The sequence below is a fragment of the Schistocerca piceifrons genome, chromosome 3, assembly GCF_021461385.2.
Source record: "Schistocerca piceifrons isolate TAMUIC-IGC-003096 chromosome 3, iqSchPice1.1, whole genome shotgun sequence".
NCBI classification, from domain to species: domain Eukaryota; kingdom Metazoa; phylum Arthropoda; class Insecta; order Orthoptera; family Acrididae; genus Schistocerca; species Schistocerca piceifrons.
In genome coordinates this window covers 935,234,229-935,254,865 of record NC_060140.1, presented here as the reverse complement: position 1 = coordinate 935,254,865, position 20,637 = coordinate 935,234,229, and the positions used below count along the sequence as shown (strand labels likewise).

Below are 20,637 nucleotides of genomic sequence, written 5' to 3'. Positions count from 1 at the left end.
ACTCCCAGCATTCCCAAGTACCGATAATGTCAAACTTAGTAAAAGTTCCGAAATAAATTTGGACATCTGTTTTTAGAGTAGAATATGATGAGTACTTTCCAAAACAAAATTCTTGCTAAACGTTACGGAAAAAATAAGAACTTCTGTTACAAGAAATATTAGTAAAATTATTTTTTTACTTCAACCTGTGGGATAAGCCACTAGTACTAACATAAGATGACGAAATATGTGTGCGAACATTCTCAGAGTTTATAGTTGAATGTGGTACGTATTTTATCGTGAAAACTACACTCCTGGAAATGGAAAAAAGAACACATTGACACCGGTGTGTCAGACCCACCATACTTGCTCCTGACACTGCGAGAGGGCTGTACAAGCAATGATCACACGCACGGCACAGCGGACACACCAGGAACCGCGGTGTTGGCCGTCAAATGGCGCTAGCTGCGCAGCATTTGTGCACCGCCGCCGTCAGTGTCAGCCAGTTTGCTGTGGCATACGGAGCTCCATCGCAGTCTTTAACACTGGTAGCATGCCGCGACAGCGTGGACGTGAACCGTATGTGCAGTTGACGGACTTTGAGCGAGGGCGTATAGTGGGCATGCGGGAGGCCGGGTGGACGTACCGCCGAATTGCTCAACACGTGGGGCGTGAGGTCTCCACAGTACATCGATGTTGTCGCCAGTGGTCGGCGGAAGGTGCACGTGCTCGTCGACCTGGCACCGGACCGCAGCGACGCACGGATGCACGCCAAGACCGTAGGATCCTACGCAGTGCCGTAGGGGACCGCACCGCCACTTCCCAGCAAATTAGGGACACTGTTGCTCCTGGGGTATCGGCGAGGACCATTCGCAACCGTCTCCATGAAGCTGGGCTACGGTCCCGCACACCGTTAGGCCGTCTTCCGCTCACGCCCCAACATCGTGCAGCCCGCCTCCAGTGGTGTCGCGACAGGCGTGAATGGAGACGTGTCGTCTTCAGCGATGAGAGTCGCTTCTGCCTTGGTGCCAATGATGGTCGTATGCGTGTTTGGCGCCGTGCAGGTGAGCGCCACAATCAGGACTGCATACGACCGAGGCACACAGGGCCAACACCCGGCATCATGGTGTGGGGAGCGATCTCCTACACTGGCCGTACACCACTGGTGATCGTCGAGGGGACACTGAATAGTGCACGGTACATCCAAACCGTCATCGAACCCATCGTTCTACCATTCCTAGACCGGCAAGGGAACTTGCTGTTCCAACAGGACAATGCGTGTCCGCATGTATCCCGTGCCACCCAACGTGCTCTAGAAGGTGTAAGTCAACTACCCTGGCCAGCAAGATCTCCGGATCTGTCCCCCATTGAGCATGTTTGGGACTGGATGAAGCGTCGTCTCACGCGGTCTGCACGTCCAGCACGAACGCTGGTCCAACTGAGGCGCCAGGTGGAAATGGCATGGCAAGCCGTTCCACAGGACTACATCCAGCATCTGTACGATCGTCTCCATGGGAGAATAGCAGCCTGCATTGCTGCGAAAGGTGGATATACACTGTACTAGTGCCGACATTGTGCATGCTCTGTTGCCTGTGTCTATGTGCCTGTGGTTCTGTCAGTGTGATCATGTGATGTATCTGACCCCAGGAATGTGTCAATAAAGTTTCCCCTTCCTGGGACAATGAATTCACGGTGTTCTTATTTCAATTTCCAGGAGTGTATTTTTAGACAAAAAATAAAACACCGTAAGAGGTGTGCAATTGTTTCGTCAGTGTAACAAGAAATCTCGTCGCTGATAAATTGTGTTCTGTTGAACCATACAGAAACTTGAAGCGACGAAGTTGTTAAGAAGACAAAGTTCTTTGACCAGTGTCCATTCGGTGGCAGCATACAAGAAGAAGACGTGGGCTAAAAAATGGTTCAAATGTCTCTGAGCGCTATGGGACTTAACATCTATGGTCATCAGTCCCCTAGAACTTAGAACTACTTAAACCTAACTAACCTAAGGACATCACACAACACCCAGTCATCACGAGGCAGAGAAAATCCCTGACCCCGCCGGGAATCGAACCCGGGACCCCGTAAGACGTGGGCTAGCAACCATGCTATGCAAGGAACGTTGTTGTTCAGTACCGCTCCAGTCTGTAATCGAGTTCATGGAACGAAGCGAAAGTAAACACTCGGAGGTAGCTGATTGGACGTCTGACCAGCCAGTACCGTGCGCGACAACATTGCAGGGCCACTGGGTGAGACATAATCAGTTGATAGGTCGGGCCTAGCGCCGTTTGGTTTTTTGTCGGCTACTTTTAACAGTTTATGTTCGTACCTGCAAACCATCACAGGATGTGACTCCAAAATCTCTTGGTGAGTGAGATTGGCTGGAGGCTGCCAAATTGGAGCATCGTGGGAGCTGCCAAAGGGTGTGGTTTTGGTCCACGCCAGCGACCCAACATGGAACACAGTCTCACATGCTAATACGTGTGCTATCAAATTTTGCGTCACCCTCGGATTCTCTTTACGTGAATCCAGTGCCGTCTTCCTGTTTTCTCGGATGAAATAAACATTGCGTAGACAGCTTTTCCAGAATGACAGGGCAGTCATTTTCGAGCTGGAATGCTTCCCCAAAAGCCGAAATGCTGACTGTACTATAACCAAGGTCTACCCCAAGTCATACGTTGTTGGGAAAAATACGACGTATAGAAGTCAGCACCATCACCAACTTTCAAGATAGCAGTAGATTTTTTGTTGTTGAGGTGATCAAACGTTGACTAGGCGTCATCCTATAAGGAAAGTTGTTAAGGACTCCTGCCTTCAGCCCGTTGCCAGTATAGTATAGCACCACCGAAGCGTAATGAAGAATAGACTCACCGATACTGAAAAGCTGGGTTGTGAACTTCGTAAGTCTGCTTCAGGAACAGACACAATGGCGAAACGCTGACCTTGGCAGAGAGAGAGTAATCCGCTGGTCATTGCCTCAGGAACAGCTGTGCAGGGTCTCCGTGACAACACGCCACGTGGCCCGCGATGTTACTCAACAGCCATATCACTGCCATCTGCCCCGGTAAGTACCCAGAGCATTCGCCGCTGTGCATAACAGACTCCTCTAAAGAGCTCAACAAGTGATCGCAAGCGCCGACAGGGGGCTCTTTGCCATGTTTGAGAAATGCTTCACGTGTCTTTACCTCTGCCTGGTACTGCAAGTATAGAACCAACGACGAATCCGATCCGGCATAAGAAATTACACTACTGGCCATTAAAATTGCTACATCAACAACAAATGCAGATGATAAACGGGTATTCATTGGACAAATATATTATACTAGAACTGACACGTGATTACATTTTCACGCAATTTGGGTTGCATAGATCCTGAGAAATCGGTACCCCGAACAACCACCTCTGGCTGTAATAACGATCTTGATACGCCTGGGCATTGGGTCAAACAGAGCTTGGATGGCGTGTACAGGTACAGCTGCCCATGCAGCTTCAACACGATACCACAGTTCATCAAGAGTAGTGACTGGCGTATTGTGACGAACCAGTAGCTCGGCCACCATTGACCACACGTTTTCAATTGGTGAGAGATCTGGAGACCAGAAAGGCCCGTACAGGACCTGCAACATGCGGTCGTGCATTATCCTGCTGAAATGTAGGGTTTCGCAGGGATCGAATAAAGGGTAGAGGCACGGGTTGTAACACATCTGAAATGTAACGTCCACTGTTCAAAGTGCCGTCAGTGCGAACAAGAGGTGACCGAGACGTGTAAACAACGGCACCCCATACCATCACACGCCGGGTGACACGCCAGTATGGCGATGACGAATACACGCTTCCAATGTGCGTTCACCGCGATGTCGCCAAACACGAATGCGACCATCATGATGCTGTAAACAGAACCTGGTTTCATCCGAAAAAATGACGTTTTGCCATTCGTGCACCCAGGTTCGTCGTTGAGTACACCATCGCAGGCGCTCCTGTCTGTGATGCAGCGTCAAGGGTAACAGCAGCCATGATCTCCGAGCTGATAGTCCATGCTGCTGCAAACGTCGTCGAACTGTTCGTGTAGATGGTTGTTGTCTTGCAAACGTTCCCATCTGTTGACTCAGGGATCGAGACGTTGCTGCACGATCCGTTACAACAAAGCGGATGCCTGTCATCTCGACTGCTAGTGATACGAGGCCGTTGGGATCCAGTACGACGTTCCGTATTAGCCTCCTGAACCCACCGATTCCATATTCTGCTAACAGTCATTGGATCTCGACCAACGCGAGCAGCAATGTCGCGATACGATAAACCGTAATCGCGATAGGCTACGATCCGACCTTTATCAAAGTCGGAAACGTGATGGTACGCATTATTCCTTACACGAGGCATGACAACAACGTTTCACCAGGCAACGCCGGTCAACTGCCGTTTGTGTATGAGAAATCGGTTGGAAACTTTCCTCATGTCAGCACGTTGTAGGTGTCGCCACCGGCGCCAACCCTGTGCGAATGCTCTGAAAAGCTAATCATTTGATATCACAGCATCTTCTTGTCGGTTAAGTTTCGCTTCTGTAGCACATCTTCGTGGTGTAACAATTTTAATGGCCAGTAGTGTACATCTTGAACGCAAAGTCATGGCTCTGGGCCGTATGGTGGTAGTTGCGTACATCTTCTCGTGGAGAGCCTCCCATCTATTAATATTCTATGACTTTCTAGTTGTAGGTGGACGCCATATGTTGGCGACTGTAAGATAGTGCAGGAAGGTGACATCCACGCTTATAGGGTACGCATGTTGAAAGTATGGCTCCGTGGGTCAATGATTAAGTGTAGGGCTACGTATCCATATCTGGCGCTTAATTCCCAAACAGTCCTGGAAGTTTTATCTTTCGCTTCTTTCACCTGACAGTTGTGAGAAGTTGATTACACCGTGGGCACTGTAGATGTCGCTCTAACTGGTACAAAAATTCGGTTCAAAGGTTGGTGGAAAACTAAAGCGTATCACCTCCAATTGGACCATGCTGAGTAAAGAACTGTGATGCCCAGGTCTACCTTCGCGTTAATGACTCCTTCCTGTTTAAAATTGTTCAAGAATATTCTGGGAAGTTTCAGACAGTGACGCTGCCCGATTTCTCGCGTTGGTCCAGTCGAAAATACGCAGGATTAGGTGAAAAAGTCTATCTTTGTGGGTGGTGTCTTAATGTAAATGTTGCAGGTATACTTCGTCGTTACTGAAATGGATTGGTTTGACCAAGTACTTCTGTAGACGATTTTAGTTCACTAGTTAATCTCCGATACACAGAGAATGGCTGCCTTATCCTAGATAAGATGAATTCCTCGTGACCACGTGATACACAAGTCTCGTAACTTACCTTTCTGTCGCTGTGCATGGTTAGGGTTAGGATTTTTCCGATTGTAAGGGCTACGATGTTGGTATTAGTGTTTGGTGTATGTATGGCATCGATGTTCTCTCATTGCCGACGACGTACGCAAGAAACGTTTTGTTCGAACTCCGCGCTAAGCTTCCGGTCTGACCACCATCAGCCCCGTATTTGGTCTTGCAGAATGAGTTGGGGATGAAAGATGTGAGAGAGGCTGTCACAGATGATTTCGATAGGCCCCGAACGTAATAGCTGTTGTAACGTATTGTACGGGGGAAATCACTCAACAGAGGAAAGTCCACTGGACCTGACGGGATACCAATTCGATTCTACACAGAGTACGCGACAGAACTTGCCCCCCTTTTAACAGTCGTTTACCGCAAGTCTCTAGAGAAAGGGAAGATTCCAAATGATTGGTAAAGAGCACAGGTAGTTGCAGTTTTCAAGAAGGGTCGTCGAGCAGATGCGCAAAACTATAGGCCTATATCTCTGGCATCGATCTGTTGTAGAATTTTAGAACATGTTTTTTGTTCCCGTATCATGTCATTCCTGGAAACCCACACTCTGTAGGAATCAACATGTGTTCCGGAAACAGCGATCGTGAGAGACCCAACTCGCATTATTTGTTCATGAGACCCAGAAAATATTAAGATACAGGCTCCCTGGTAGATGCCAATTTCCTTGACTTCCTGAAGGCGTTCGATACAATTCCGCACTGTCACCTGGTAAAGTAAGAGCCTACGGAATATCAGACCAGCTGTGTGACTCCATTGAAGAGTTTTTAGCAAACAGAACGCAGCATGTTGTTCTCAATGGAGAGACGTCTACATACATTAAAGTAACCTCTGGCGTGCCGCAGGGGAGTGTTATGGGACCATTGCTTTTCACAATATATATATAAATGACCTAGTAGATAGTGTCGGAAGTTCCGTGCGGCTTTTCGCGGATGATGCTGTAGTATACAGAGACGTTGCAGCATTAGAAAATTGCAGTGATATGGAGGAAGATCTGCAGCGGATAGGCACTTGGTGCAGGGAGTGGCAACTGACCCTTAACATAGACAAATGTAATGTATTGCCAATACATAGAAAGAAGGATCCTTTATTGTATGATTATATGACGGCGGAACAAACACTGGTAGCAGCTACTTCTGTAAAATATGTGGAAGTATGCGTGCGGAACGATTTGAAGTGGAATGAGCATATAAAATTAATTGTTGGCAAGGTGGATACCAGGTTCAGATTGATTGGGAGAGTCCTTAGAAAATGTAGCCCGTCAACAAAGGAGGTGGCTTACAAAACACGCGTTCGACCTATACTTGAGTATTGCTCATCAGTGTGGGATCCGTACCAGGTCGGGTTGACAGAAGAGATAGAGAAGATCCAAAGAAGAGCAGCGCGTTTCGTCACAGGGTTATTTGGTAAGAGTGATAGCGTTACGGAGATGTTTAGCAAACTCAAGTGGCAGATTCTGCAAGAGAGGTGTTGTGCATCGCGGTGTAGCTTGCTGTCCAGGTTTCGAGAGGGTGCGTTTCTGGATGAGGTATGGAATATATTGCTTCCCCCTACTTTAGCTCCCGAGGAGATCAAGAATGTAAAATTAGAGAGATTCGAGCGCGCACGGAGGCTTTCCGGCAGTCGTTCTTCCCGCGAACCATACGCGACTGGAACAGGAAAGGGAGGTAATGACAGTGGCACGTAAAGTGCCCTCAACCACACACCGTTGGGTGGCTTGCGGACTATAAATGTAGATGTAGATGTAGAACGTGTCAACAGTACGCTGCCGTAGTCCTTGACGTTGTGGTTGTTGGTTTTTGTGGCAGGGGAGCGTAGTAAGGTGAGGTGAGGTGAGGTGTTGGTGAACTACGGTGCCTCGGAGCGGCTCGGGTCATCGACCTGTTCCAGACGCGTGAACAGGCAAGGCTGCGTTTATGTCCGCCACACGCGCCGCGCTGCACTTCACGCCCTGGACGCGCCTCCCTCCCTCCGTCCCTCGCTGGGCACGTGTCAGCGACCACCTTGCGCCGCCTACTCCTTTGTGCTTCAAGGCTGTGACAGAACGTACTGTACGGGAGAAAGACACCATGGTGTATGGTAGTTGGTACACGAAATAGTCGATGAATCATTCGCGAAAGCAGATGGTTCTTCCCGATGGTAAAGTCTGAGTCGCTAGGCCGCGTCATATTCCTCTTTAACCTGATGCTGTCGTCGACGTTTCTGCTGCCCTGTGTAGTGGGATCTTCTTCAGGACTCCACTGATGTCTCTGGATGTTTCCTGACATAAGAAAAAATTTACTTTTTAACATTTTCTTTGCAGAATTTATGCTATTGTGGCCTCAAATGACGGTAGGATTTTTTGTAAAATTTTATTTTATTTTTCACAACTTTTTTCCCTCCTGGTACTCAGTAGCACCGTCAGACTCCATGGACAGAATCACAACATGCGCAGAAAAATGCTCCAGTTTTTTTAACTTGTACTTTATTCCACATAAATATTAAATATTTTTACATTAGAAAATTAATTAACACAAATATGATATTTCTGAACTTTTTTTTAATTTCGCATAAATTTATTCTAGAGCAACTTCACAATACATAGTAACTTAGCGATACATTTTTGACAGTATATACATATCACATATTTAGTGATACCTCATGAAATTGTAGAAAAGTTCTTTTTCTCATTGCAGCACAAATACACTTTACATGTACTACATTGTGAATGTGGTCTCGACTGAATTTTGTTTTTCGCACACATTTCGCATCGTCCTCTTTTACAACTGAACACTGCAAAATGGTTTCCTCGGTTGCCAAGACGTACATCCGTCGGAATAGAAAAGTTATCCTTCCTTCTCTTTGCGAGAGTTATTTCATCTTTACCAGAGTTTCTCTTTTTGAGATTTGGCACTTGCTGTTCATTCATTAGCCCTAGTGCCACAGAACGCCTGAATTCCAGCAGTGGCAGTGCCCTATGTAGATCACTGAAAATGACGTAAGCATTGACAAAAGCAATTTCTATTGCTCCCCAGAAGAGACGGTGCCACCATTTCTTTGATCGGTTGTCAAGACCTTAAGTTGAACGTAATCTGTCTGCATGGTCCACACTACACATGTTTTTATTGTAATCACATACAATAACTGGACGTGGTATAGTCATACCAGTTCCATCTTTCTGTTTTCTTGTCACTACGCTCTGTTCAGTGCCATGGAAGTTTGACGCAAAATACAGTACTTTATTTTCCTTCCCTTGAAATACTGTTAGGTCTAAAGATGACTCTCTGTGATTTGATTTAGACATTTTTCTTTAGGTAAATTCCCTGGCAAACCTTTCCTGTTTGTTCTAATTGTTCCACAGGCAAATGTATTTACGGATTTCTGTGTGAGAAAAAGTGGACAGAACAACTAGTGAGAGGTAACGCATTGTTGCTACAATAAAGTGTTGGCACAACCTGACGGTACTAATAAGTCCGCCTTATATTTTACACTTTATCTCATTCACTTGTAACGTAATGCTTCCAACTATTATAGAAAAACAAAGAAGGTAAGTACGTACAATGGAAAACTCAACGGAAGTTTCAATAAATTGCGCACAAGTTCAGGCAACACCATGGAAACAAGCACTCACAATCTTCTGTTTTCACAGCAGCGCGCGAAAAACAATTTCAAGGTCTGACCGCCAGAGAGGTCTATGTATTGCACAATAACATCTATGAAACAGTAGAGCAGAGTTACTGTTACGTACCGACAGGCTCTCAGATCACGAAACTGCACCACGAGAAAACAATGAGAGTCAAAACTTACTGGTACTTTTAAGTACCGCCAGGCGACAAAGGGTTAAGTTACAAAACTCTGTTTCCCCGTGTTTTTCCGGAGAATTGCATTTACTGGCTAAAAATCTTCACACTGCCATTTGTGGTCCGTCGTCATTGAGTAAATACTGAGAGCAGATATGGACAGAGAGGAATCTGACGGGCCTAACGACTCACAAGAGTTTACCATTAATGATGATGGCATCGACAGCTAGTAGACAATCGTAGATAGTGGAAATTACAATGAAATCCAGACCTTTAGCTCCATACAGGCGTTAATAAATATCAACGGGGACAGTTGAAAATCTGTGCCCCGACCGGGACTCGAACCCGGGATCTCCTGCTTACATGGCAGACGCTCTATCCGACTGAGCCACCGAGGACACAGAGGATGGTGCGACTGCAGGGACTTATCTCTGGAACGCTCCCCGTGAAACCCACACATCCAGCTACTGTCCACACACTACATTCGTAGTGACCCTGCCCACTATAATCATTAGTTGGGACAGTCAATCTACCAATTGCCGTAAGAGTTTGGGCAATGCGAGTGCATCCGCACTGAAGAAGATCATTGGCCCGTAAGCCTTATTATCTATATGAAGGTGGTATCTGTTTCAGACATGTCAGAAAGAACAGGTACCATCGTCATATTTCGTAGATAGTGCTCCCTTCTGCACGCTGTTATTTCACCTTGTACTATCATCAAAATTCGTCTCTAATAGTATTTCTTTCCACGATTCTCGAACTTTTTTTCCGTTCCTTTCTTCTTCTTCTTCGTGTCCTGTATTTATACCACAGTGTACGTTGGGTAGTAGAGCTAAGACACTTCCGGCATGTATCTTCAGCTGACCATCCAATAAGTCCCAACTATCTGACGAAGCCGCGGGGACTGACGCGAGTTGGCACGGTTCGCATGGCTTCCGCCGACGGAGGTTAAGAGTTCTCCCTCGGGCATGGGTGTGTGTGTTATCCTTAGCGTAAGTTAGTCTAAGTAGTGTGTAAGCCGAGGGACCGATGATGTCAGCAGTTTGGTCCCATCGGAACTTAACCACCTATCTGACGATATTAGTTCCTTTTTCTGAACATGTACCGTCATCGAAGATTTTTCTTCCTGTGTAAGTTGTAATTATCCAGGCATTTTTACTTCGTTTGCAGTTTTTGTCTAGTTTTTGAACGTTACGCTGGCTGTGTTAGCACGACAAGATTGTGCCGTCCGTTGCTTAAGAGGAGATCGCTACCCTAGTGGCAACGTTCGCTAGGTGTGTGTCATGTGATAGAGCTTTTGGAATGTTTTCGTTGCATTGTCTTTGCTATCGATAGCTCTGTATTAGATACCTAGTTCCGCCTACGGCGTGTTTCAGCTGCCCCTATCAATCTCATTTTACGCAACCCGCAATTCTGTATGTGGCTTTCATAAAAACATGCGCGAGTTTTTAATTTTCTCTCGATTTCTACACGATTTTCCTAGAGAAAAAATGAACAGACCTTTTTGTACGAAATGTAATGTAGTAAAATTATGTACTGGGATTCGTTTTCGCTAGAGGCCGTAGTTTTCGAGTTATTCAACAAAGAGGTACAAAAGTGATTGTCAGTACACCCCCGTTTCCACACTTACAAGGGAACCTCCCCAACGCAGCCCCCTCAGATTTAGTTATAAGTTGGCACAGTGGATAGGCCTTGGAAAACTGTACACAGATGAATCGAGAAAACAGGAAGAAGTTGTGTGGAACCGTGAAAAAATTAGTAAAAATACAAACTGAGTAGTCCATGTGCAAGATAAGCAATATCAAGGAGACTGTGAGCTCAGGAGCGCCGTGGTCCCGTGAGTAGCTGCGGAACGAGAGGTCTTGGGTTCAAGTCTTCCCTCGGCTGAAAATTTTACTTCCTTTATTTTCGCAAAGTTACGATCTGTCCGTTCGTTCATTGACGTCTCTGTTCACTGCAATAAGTTTACTGTCTGTGTTTTGCGACCGCACCGCAAAACCGCGCGATTAGTAGACGAAAGGACGTGCCTCTCCAATGGGAACCAAAAACATTTGATCGCAAGGTCATAGGTCAACCGATTCCTCCACGGGAAAACACGTCTGATATGTTCTATACGACACTGGTGACGGCGTGTGCGTCAGATGACAGGAATATGTTGTCGACCCACAAAACTTGCACACTTGGCGAATGGGTAAAAAGATTCTTCTACCTTGCCCGATTTAGGTTTTCTTGTGGATGCGATAATCACTCCCAAAAAAGTGATGAAAACGTAAGAGTTTGTCACATAAACTGAAAATAAAAGATTAAACTTTTCACTCGAGGGAAGAGTTGAACCTAGGACCTCTCGTTCCGTAGCTGCTCTCGCTAACCACGGGACCACGGTGCTGCTTGACTCCCAGCGCCCTTGATGTTGCCTATCTTCGCATGGACTACTCAGTTTGTATATTTTACTAATTTTTTTCATAGTTCCACACAACTTCTTCCTGTTTTCACGATTGATCTGTGTTCAGTTTTTCAAGGCCTATCCACTGTGCCAAGGTATAATTAAATCTGAGGGGGGTGCGATGGGGAGGTTCCCTTGTTGGCTATACACTGCAGGCAGCATGTCGAAAGTCACGCCACACAGTCGTAACTGAATTGGTTGGTTGTTTGGGGAAGGAGACCAGACAGCGTGGTCATCGGTCTCATCGAATTAGGGAAGGATGGGGAAGGAAGTCGGCCGTGCCCTTTCAGAGGAACCATCCCGGCATTTGCCTGGAGTGATTTAGGGAAATCACGGAAAACCTAAATCAGGATGAACCGTCGTCCTCCCGAATGCGAGTCCAGTGTCTAACCACTGCGCCACCTCGCTCGGTTGTAACTGAATTGCAGCTGTTGAAACAGAAAAGCAAAAACCCCCTTATCGCCTTTCATTGCTATGCTGCCGCCACCGACGGGCTTTGGCTAATGAACGAACGAACGAGCGAGCTGCACCACGGAACCTCTACTGGAACTACATGAATCTGCAAAGTACCGTGTAAGCTTTTAGTTTCGATGCGTAAGTTGTGCCTCCCCCAAGGTTATGTGTTTTTGGAACGGTATAAATGTTTTTGGAGTGCCCCCTGTATTGAAACCGTGCTCACTTCGCTCCAGCACCGTCCAGACATTTGCCGGATGCAGTTCCCCTGGCGGTATGCTGCACACTTTTTCGGGGCCGAGTCAGCGGCGGGGCGCCTGCGGTCTCTGGTCTGGGAACGGCCGGCCGCTTTTTGCAGGGCTTTGGCGGATGGCTTCTACCGCGGCTGGCGTGCTGAGTGTGTCGGCTGTCCTCGCGGTTTCTTTCATACTCGGCCGCTTGTTACTGCGAGGCTAATTTGACGCTGTTTAAAGACACTGCGTGTTGCAAGTGGTTTGGAAACATCTGGTAACTTTCAATTCAATCTGGAACAAAGGTGAAATGGTTTTCTATCTAAAGTACTGCCTTTTCTTCCTGTGATGATGATCGATATGACCAAACCGGTGAAGAATAAAGAAAAGTACTAGCCAAGTTTCAGGTAGAGACCATTTTTAGACCTACTAAGAAAATTAGTGAATGCCTAAGATCAACAAAAGATGCTCGTCACCCCCTAGACACCCCAGGGGTATATAAAATTCCGTGTAGTTGCGGCAGGGTTTACATAGGAACTACAAAAAGAAGCATCAATACACGGTTGACGGAGCACAAAAGAAACTGTCGCTTGGGACATATCGACAAATCGGCAGTAGCGGAACATGTTTTTAAGGATGGAGATCACGACATAAAATTTGGTGAAACAAGCGTGCTAGCGAGGACGTCGCACTATTATACACGTATGTATAGAGAGGCAATTGAAATCCACAAACATCAATACAATTTTAATCGTAAAGAAGAAGGATTAAAATTGGATAAGATATGGCGGTCGACGTTGCATCAATCACGTGACAATCGATTGCCTGCAATCGAGAGAACAGACGATAGCCAGAGATAGCTGCACATCGACGCCACGTGACGTGTGGTGGCGCCCCCTACGATCTCTATATAAGCGGCGGCCCCAGCTCCTAACAGCCAGTCGTCGACTCACCTCGGAAGATGTTCTCCGTAGTTGAGAACGAAACGTCAGGGAGAAGAAGTTCTACAGATCGACCACGGCAACTTAGCCCGGAAGAGTTTACTGATAATAAAGAATAGTTAGTACAGCTGATTTAAAAAATTTAGTCCTTAAAGTAGACAAGGTACTGGGAGACTTGAAGCTGTGAGGACGGGTCGTGAGTCGTGCTTGGGTAGTTCATTTGGTAGATCACTTCCCCGCTGTAAGGGATCCGTGATCCCACGAACATAGATATTAGTATCCGACACCCAGGTCGATAGCAGACAGGAGTCGATTGTCGAGCGCTGCAGGAGGCAGTGAGACGAGTGTCGAGTGAGCAGAGGTACTGGAGAGACGGGCGAGAATAGTGGTCGAGTGACTGGTAAACGGTAAATTCACCGGAGTATGACAAATGAGCGCGTCCCCCTGATCGTCGTGGGGTTGACCCTAATCAATGCCGACTCTCGAGTGATATGAAACAGAAAGTGACAAGTGCCGAGTTACGTGTTTCGCGTCAACCGCGTCGGCCAGCAACAACCATGGATTGCAGTGAGGAATGCTGTGAATGTTAACCATCATCATTGAGTGTGACGAAGCACTTAAAATCAGCAACCAATAAAAGATATAACAGTAATCAAACGCGTAAGGCGAAGGTAGCAACTGCCTCAGAATTTGTGTGTTAGTAGAAAATACATACTAGTTTGTACATCGCAACCTTTATGGTCCTTAATAATAGACAAACTTTCAATCATTCCACTATTCCGTCTCAGAACAGCCGCACTCGGTTGAAATACCCCCGAAGCCACAGCAGGAAAGCCGATAGCCTTCATCCATTAAGCACGCGGTCATATAATCATAATAGTTAATTGTATGGCGGGTTCGGTAATACACACAAAAGCCAATGAAGGAAATAACGGGGGTGTTTCACCGCGAAAGGCAAAGGTCCCGAGTTGGTGTTTCGGTCCGGCACACAGTTTTAATCTGCCAGGAAGTTTCAGCTCTTAAAGTACTTGGCAGCTGTCACCTCACTCAAATAATACTGTGCTATGTGAATGAAGGCGGATTTCATTCATTACTGCATAGCCATATCAGATCGTCCACAAATAACAATCACACTTCGTAAGTAGAGCCGTGATTGTGTGAGATTACATATTCTATTCCTTTCTATGTAGATACAAGAAAATCCAAATTGTCCACGAAATACACTGACTGGACCCGTCTTTCACTGAGGTTTAAATTACATTTCTTTCTTCCTTTTCTTTCTTGGGGCCTTTTTTTCCGCGTTACGCGGGGTCGGCCGTGTTACTATTGGTTTGGCAGTGTTAGGTGCAGAGGATGGTCGGATGGCCTTCCTGCCGCCACCCTGAACCCCCCGGGACGGAAGTAGTGTAACCCCGCCGGCCTCTGTGGACGAGCGGTTCTAGGCGCTTTAGTCCGGAACCGCGCTGCTGCTACGGTCGCAGGTTCGAATCCTGCCTCGGGCATGGATGTGTGTGATGTCCTTAGGTTAGTTAGGTTTGAGTAGTTCTAAGTCTAGGGGACTGATGACCTTAGATGTTAAGTCCCATAGTGCTTCGAGCCATTTAAACCATTTAGTGTACCCGCAGCTGTCTGCATCGAGTGTAAGCCATCGAGTAGTGCGAACGTTTTAATATGTCTGCAAGTCGTGTAACTGAGGCGGAACGTGGGGACCAGCCCGGTATTCATCTAGCGGGATGTGGAGAACCGCCTAAAAACCATATACAGGCTGGCCGGTATACTGACCCTCCTTGTTAATCCGCCAGGCGGATTCGATCAGTGGCCGCCGCGCCTACCCGAGTCCAGGAAGCAGCGCATTAGCGCTCTCGGCTACCCTGGCCGGTAAAGTTTTAAAATTACGTATTTTTACATATTTTCATGTGTAGTATGTATTTCACACTATACTACATAAAAATACAGGCTTCAAAATTATTGCCGAATTGTTATTTTCGTAACACCCATATATTTTCGTAATTATATATTAATTTACATTGATTGTTGAAGGCATTTTACACCTTTTGAAATTTTACTTGTTGTTACTGTAGGCAGTTTTTGCTTTTAGCAGTCACTTAAAGATGGCATAGAAGGCCGACACCTGGGTCGTAATTAAACAAACTACAATACAGTCAAATGGCGATGTGTTCGTTTAAAAACCATAAGTTTTCGTTGCATAGCAAGAAATGAAAAAATAATTGTTGTGTTTCTCATACTGTCGTCAATCCCGTTATAATCGAAGCTAAACTGCACAAATTCGACGCTGACAGCAATGACTCGCTTTAAATGCTTTCCTTTCTTGCCCTCAAACGCTTCCCAATGTTTCATATTCCGTTGGGCCTGCAACATAGTGCACGTCAGTATAAGACATAATGAAAGTGAATCACTTGATGTATTAAGGTAATACATTTAATATCTTATTCGACCGGCATGTTTAGGGTTAATTAGTATTAGCAAGCGGCTTGTAGTAGGAAGTGACTACTTTATTTCGTCTATAGTGAATTTTTTTCTGTCAAGTCGTGGTAACTATAATACTTTTTGTAGTTACAAAACGTAAAAATAGTTTTTGACAGTTCAGTCTTTTGACAGTTCTTTACTACTATGCTATATTGTTTATGTAACTTCATAACGGCAATTGCAGTTATTGGCTGAGAGCGGGCGATGGCGAAGGTTAGAAGTTTGTGCCAGACCGTATTCCGAGGCCGCGTTTTCTGCTTACTGGGCAGATATGCTGAGTACTGAGCCATCCGGGCACAGTGGTCATTGGGACTGTGCGGACTTACCCTAACACGCCTCCCGTCACGCCCAAATTCTCAGCTTACCCACAAATCACATATGTAGTGCCCCTTGTTGATTATCCTCGTTACTCGCGGCATTTCCTCGATTCCCGTAAGAGTTCGAGCCCGAAGAGCTCATTGGTCGTCTCGCGTTAATTATGTATATAGTGTCTGTCCTTTCGGACATGTCCGAAGGAAGAGACACTATATACATGATTAAGGAGAGACGACCAATGATATATATCATCATACGTGTCGGATGTTTACATGTTTTCTTCACGTCTTGTTATCGTATTACAGATGTAGGTTGACGAAATAGATTGTGAATAGAGTACCTGTTACTATATTATTGAACACATCATGATATAAGCTATTTATTTTACATATCTCTAAGCTAATGCAACAAATATTACATTGTCCAAAAACGGCAAGAAATTTTAAAACCTGCTTTAAAGAATACATTGACTGTGATTCTTGAGTTTCTCCAGGCGTATTTGATAATCAAAATATCCACGGGTGTATTGCCGGTCTACAGAGTCCAACGGGCACAGTATTTCGGCGATCATACATGTCGCCATCATCAGCTGGACTGACGGACTGAGCTCCTGTGAACGTGCCGGTACGGAGATCCGTACGCTATGGCTGCTCAGGCGGAACTGCGTTCGGTCGCGGCGAACCCAGTTCCCTCGGATATTTTGAATACATTGACTGTTTCAGACTTGGCAAACCGAACAAATCAGCTGTAGCAAAACATATAAATGAAACAGGCCGCAGTGTTAAAATACACAACGATTTCAAAGTACTACATAATTTAGAAAAGAGCTGCAAAGTGGACATTTTGGAAGAAATGGAAATTTTCATCCATGGCCACATGGGGAATAACGAGATCCTGAATGAAATGACAGACTTCAAAAACTCACATTTCTTTTCCAATTTCACTACAGTACTCCTAGAATAAAAGATACATAACTTGACAGTCGTTTGACTGTAGCCGCAGCATTAGCAGAGACAGCCACGGTCGAAAAATTGTCAAAACGGCTTCAAATATTATCCCTAATACAGCCCCTCTGTATACATGTGCACAATTGACTTCTAGAAAAGTTGAGCGATCTTTCACTGTTTAGAAATATTGTCAGAAGGGAGACTGTGCTTGCCAACAGCACATTTGGAACAGTATGTTATAATTAATTGTGCATCCTGTTCCAGTGTTACTTAAATGCTTCAGTAGGATACATTTCAGTGCTTCGTAGCAGAAGTGATCTGATTACGAATTAACACAGATATTTCACTAGTCTGCTCGTGAACTTCTGTTTTCTAACAGAAAAAATAAAATTTTGGGTTTCACAAATAATTGCTGATATACAGGACATAAAATCCCGTCTGAGGCCTGCGATCATTTTTATGTTAATAATTCGCAGCCAGTGCTGTACAATCGCAATAAAGTCATGAGGTGTTCAACTGAGTCTTTTTATTAGAACATGCTGCGCGTTTCGAGATTACACCCATCTTCAGACACCACAAACTTCAACTCCTTCCTAGCCAACCAGGCGTACAGCATTGACAACTCAAAGAAAGTGTCCAATAACATATGACTATAATTGCGACCCAAGACTGCTTGTGTCACAGTTAAAGTCATATGTTATTGGACACTTTCTTTGAATTGTGAAGGCCTGGTTGGTTAAAAAGGAGTTGTGAAGCTTGTGATATCTGAAGATGGGTGTAATCCCGAAACGCGTAACATGTTCTAATAAAAGAGTCAGTTGAACATCTCATGACTTTATTGTAATTGTACAGCATTGCTTGCCAATTATTAACATATAATTGCTTCATTACATATTTATTTACATATTTAACCAGTTTCGACTACATATTTCTTAATTTCATGTTACATAAAATCCGGGCTCTGTTGACTTATACCACTATTGAGTCGTTCTGTGCAGGTCACTTCGTCAGGGCACAGTTCTCTCTCCTAGCAGTGTAGGCGGACAGCTGGACACGTCTGTTGCAAGACGCTAGACGAAATTACGCTGACCGGACCCTACCCCACACTCGCGCCGTGTTGTCTGCCGCGGACTGTGGCCCTGCGGCGTACTGGAGGAACGGATATTCCTGGCGCAGTGTAAGCACCCACCACACGGGCCACTGGTGGCGGTATGCGTTGTTTATAACAACGCCGGCTGGCCACGCACCACACCGGGCCACGGACCTACCGCCGGTGCCAAGAAAATTGGAGCCAATTCGCAGGATATCGTTTTCTGGCGAGCGGCTTCCGGCCACCAGATGCTTGCCTCGCATCCTCTGCCCGGCGAGCAGTATCGGTTTTTGTGGTGGCTCGTTCCTGGCGCCAGTCCAGCTTTTTCGGTCTGCCGTGCTGGGCATTGTCAAGTGGTGTTCCGTTAGGGAAAGGCGGCGCTCACCGCAAACAAGCGCAAGAAACGGGCCTCAGGCGATTAACAGTACCGGAGTGAAGCGAGTGGACCTGTTAATAGCGCGACGCGGGCGGCGTTTAACGTATTAGATATCGTGCTACGTGTTGCCTGTTACATCTGCATCCATACTCAACAGACCACTGTGGAATACATGGCAGAGAATATCACAGATTATAGCAGTTATTACGCTTTGTTCCCATTCCCTGCGGGCAGAATGAATTCTTAAGCGGGGCAGGACGTCAAACGGGCCGACTTGGAGCAGGAGAGGCACCATAGGACATTTTAATTTCCACTGTCTATACTTTTAGAAGTAAATTCATAAAACTTTGTCAGCATGACCAGGAAGGATTCAGGATTCACACTCGTAGCAGCGGAAGTTCAAAAACATAACAAAATAATTTTTTTTTTACATGTGAAATTTCATCATTTTTTTCACTTACTATTGGCTGCATTTGTTGCTATAGGTACACTTTTCTTCAAAAGTAAGAGAGACTGTTCGATGAATTTTGCACAGCACACAAACCATACTTACAGGTGTCTGAAACTCTAGAAGCTATTTAATTTATGAAAAAAATGAATGAGCTGTTACATTTTAAACTTCATGTTTAGAAAAAATTTTGTAGTTAATTATCTCAATTTTTACCACAGTTTTTAATAGATTTGGAAAATTCTAGAGTTTCATACACCTGTAAGTATGGTTTGTATGCTGTGCAAAATTCATCAAAGAATCTCTCTTGTGAAGAAAAATGTACCCATAGCAACAAATGCAGCCAACAGTAAGTGAAAAAATTATGAAATTTCATATGTAAAAAAAAAAAAATAAAATATTGTGTTATGTTTTTGCACTTCCAGTGCTATGAGTCCGAATCCTGAATCCTTCCTGGTCATGCTGACAAAGTTATATGAATTTATTTGTAAAAGTATAGACAGTAGAAAATAAAATGCCCTTTGGTGTCTCTTCTGCTCCAAGTCGGCCCGTTTGACGTCCTACCCCCCTTAAAACGCGGCTGTGTGCGGTGTAAGTATTCTAATCTTCCCTTAGTGACTCCTACGGTAGCTATATGAAGACGAGTTGCACTATATTCTTAGATTCATCATTTAAAGCTGATTTTCGAAACTACTGAATCGTCTTTCTCGGAATAAATTTGCGTCTCTCTTAAAGAGTCGTCCAGTTCAGTTTCTTCAGCGTATCTCCGTGACATTCCCCCGTGGGTCAAATAAACATGTGTCCACTCGTGTTGCCCTTTGCATTCGTTAAATATCTCCTGTTAGTCCTATCTGGTACGGGTCGAAGGAACTTGAGCAATATTCTAGCACGGGTCGCACGAGTGTTTTGTAAGCAATATTGTTGTAGACTGCATTTTCCCAGTATCCTACCAGTCAACTGAAGTCTGCCACTTGCTTTGCCTACGACTGCCTATGTGATTAGCCGGCCGCTGTGGCCGAGCGGTTCTAGGTGCTTTAGTCCGGAACCGCGCTGCTGCTACGGTCGCAGGTTCGAATTCTGTCTCGGGCATGGATGTGTGTGATGTCCTTAGGTTAGTTAGGTTTAAGTAGTTCTAAGTTCTAGGGGACTGATGACCTCAGATGTTAAGTCCCATAGTGCTTAGAGCTATTTGAACCTATGTGATTGTTTCATTTCATATCCCTACTAATTGTTGCGCCCAGATATTTATACGGGTGGAGCGGTCACACCGTAACTCGTTGATATTGTAGTCGAAACATGCATTTTTTCGTTTTGGTAGGTGCAAAATTTTACATTCCTGAAAATTTAAAGCAAGTTTCCAATCTTTGAAACACTTTGAAATCTTAACAAGGTCTGACTGAACATTTGTGCGTATTTTTCAAGGTAGTACTTTACTGCAGATAAATGCATCTTCTGCGAAAAGTCTGTAGTTAATAATAATATTGTGTGTAAAATTATAATATGCAGCATGAACTACAATGGTGCCAACATTCTTCCCAAGGGTACGCCCAAATTACATTCTCTGAGCAAATAACGTGCTATGTCTCTCGTACGAAACAATCCTCAGGCCAGTCAGAAACTTAACTTGATACATCAGAGCCCTTTATAATAAGTACCGGGTGATCAAAAAGTCAGTATAAATTTGAAAACTTAATAAACCACGGAATAATGGAGATAGAGAGGTAAAAATTGACACACATGCTTGGAATGACATGGGGTTTTATTAGAACCAAA

General features: G+C 45.2%; 1 protein-coding gene and 1 non-coding gene across 3 annotated transcripts in view; one reads left to right on the top strand and one right to left on the bottom strand.

Moving 5' to 3' along the window:
- Nucleotides 1-20,637, top strand: part of LOC124787852 (rho guanine nucleotide exchange factor 10) — a 426,981-nt gene that overhangs the window by 186,457 nt on the left and 219,887 nt on the right. The gene's annotated exons all lie outside the window — the stretch shown is intronic.
- Trnat-ugu lies at nt 9,459-9,532 on the bottom strand. The gene has a single exon. It is a non-coding gene; the product is annotated as a tRNA-Thr (tRNA).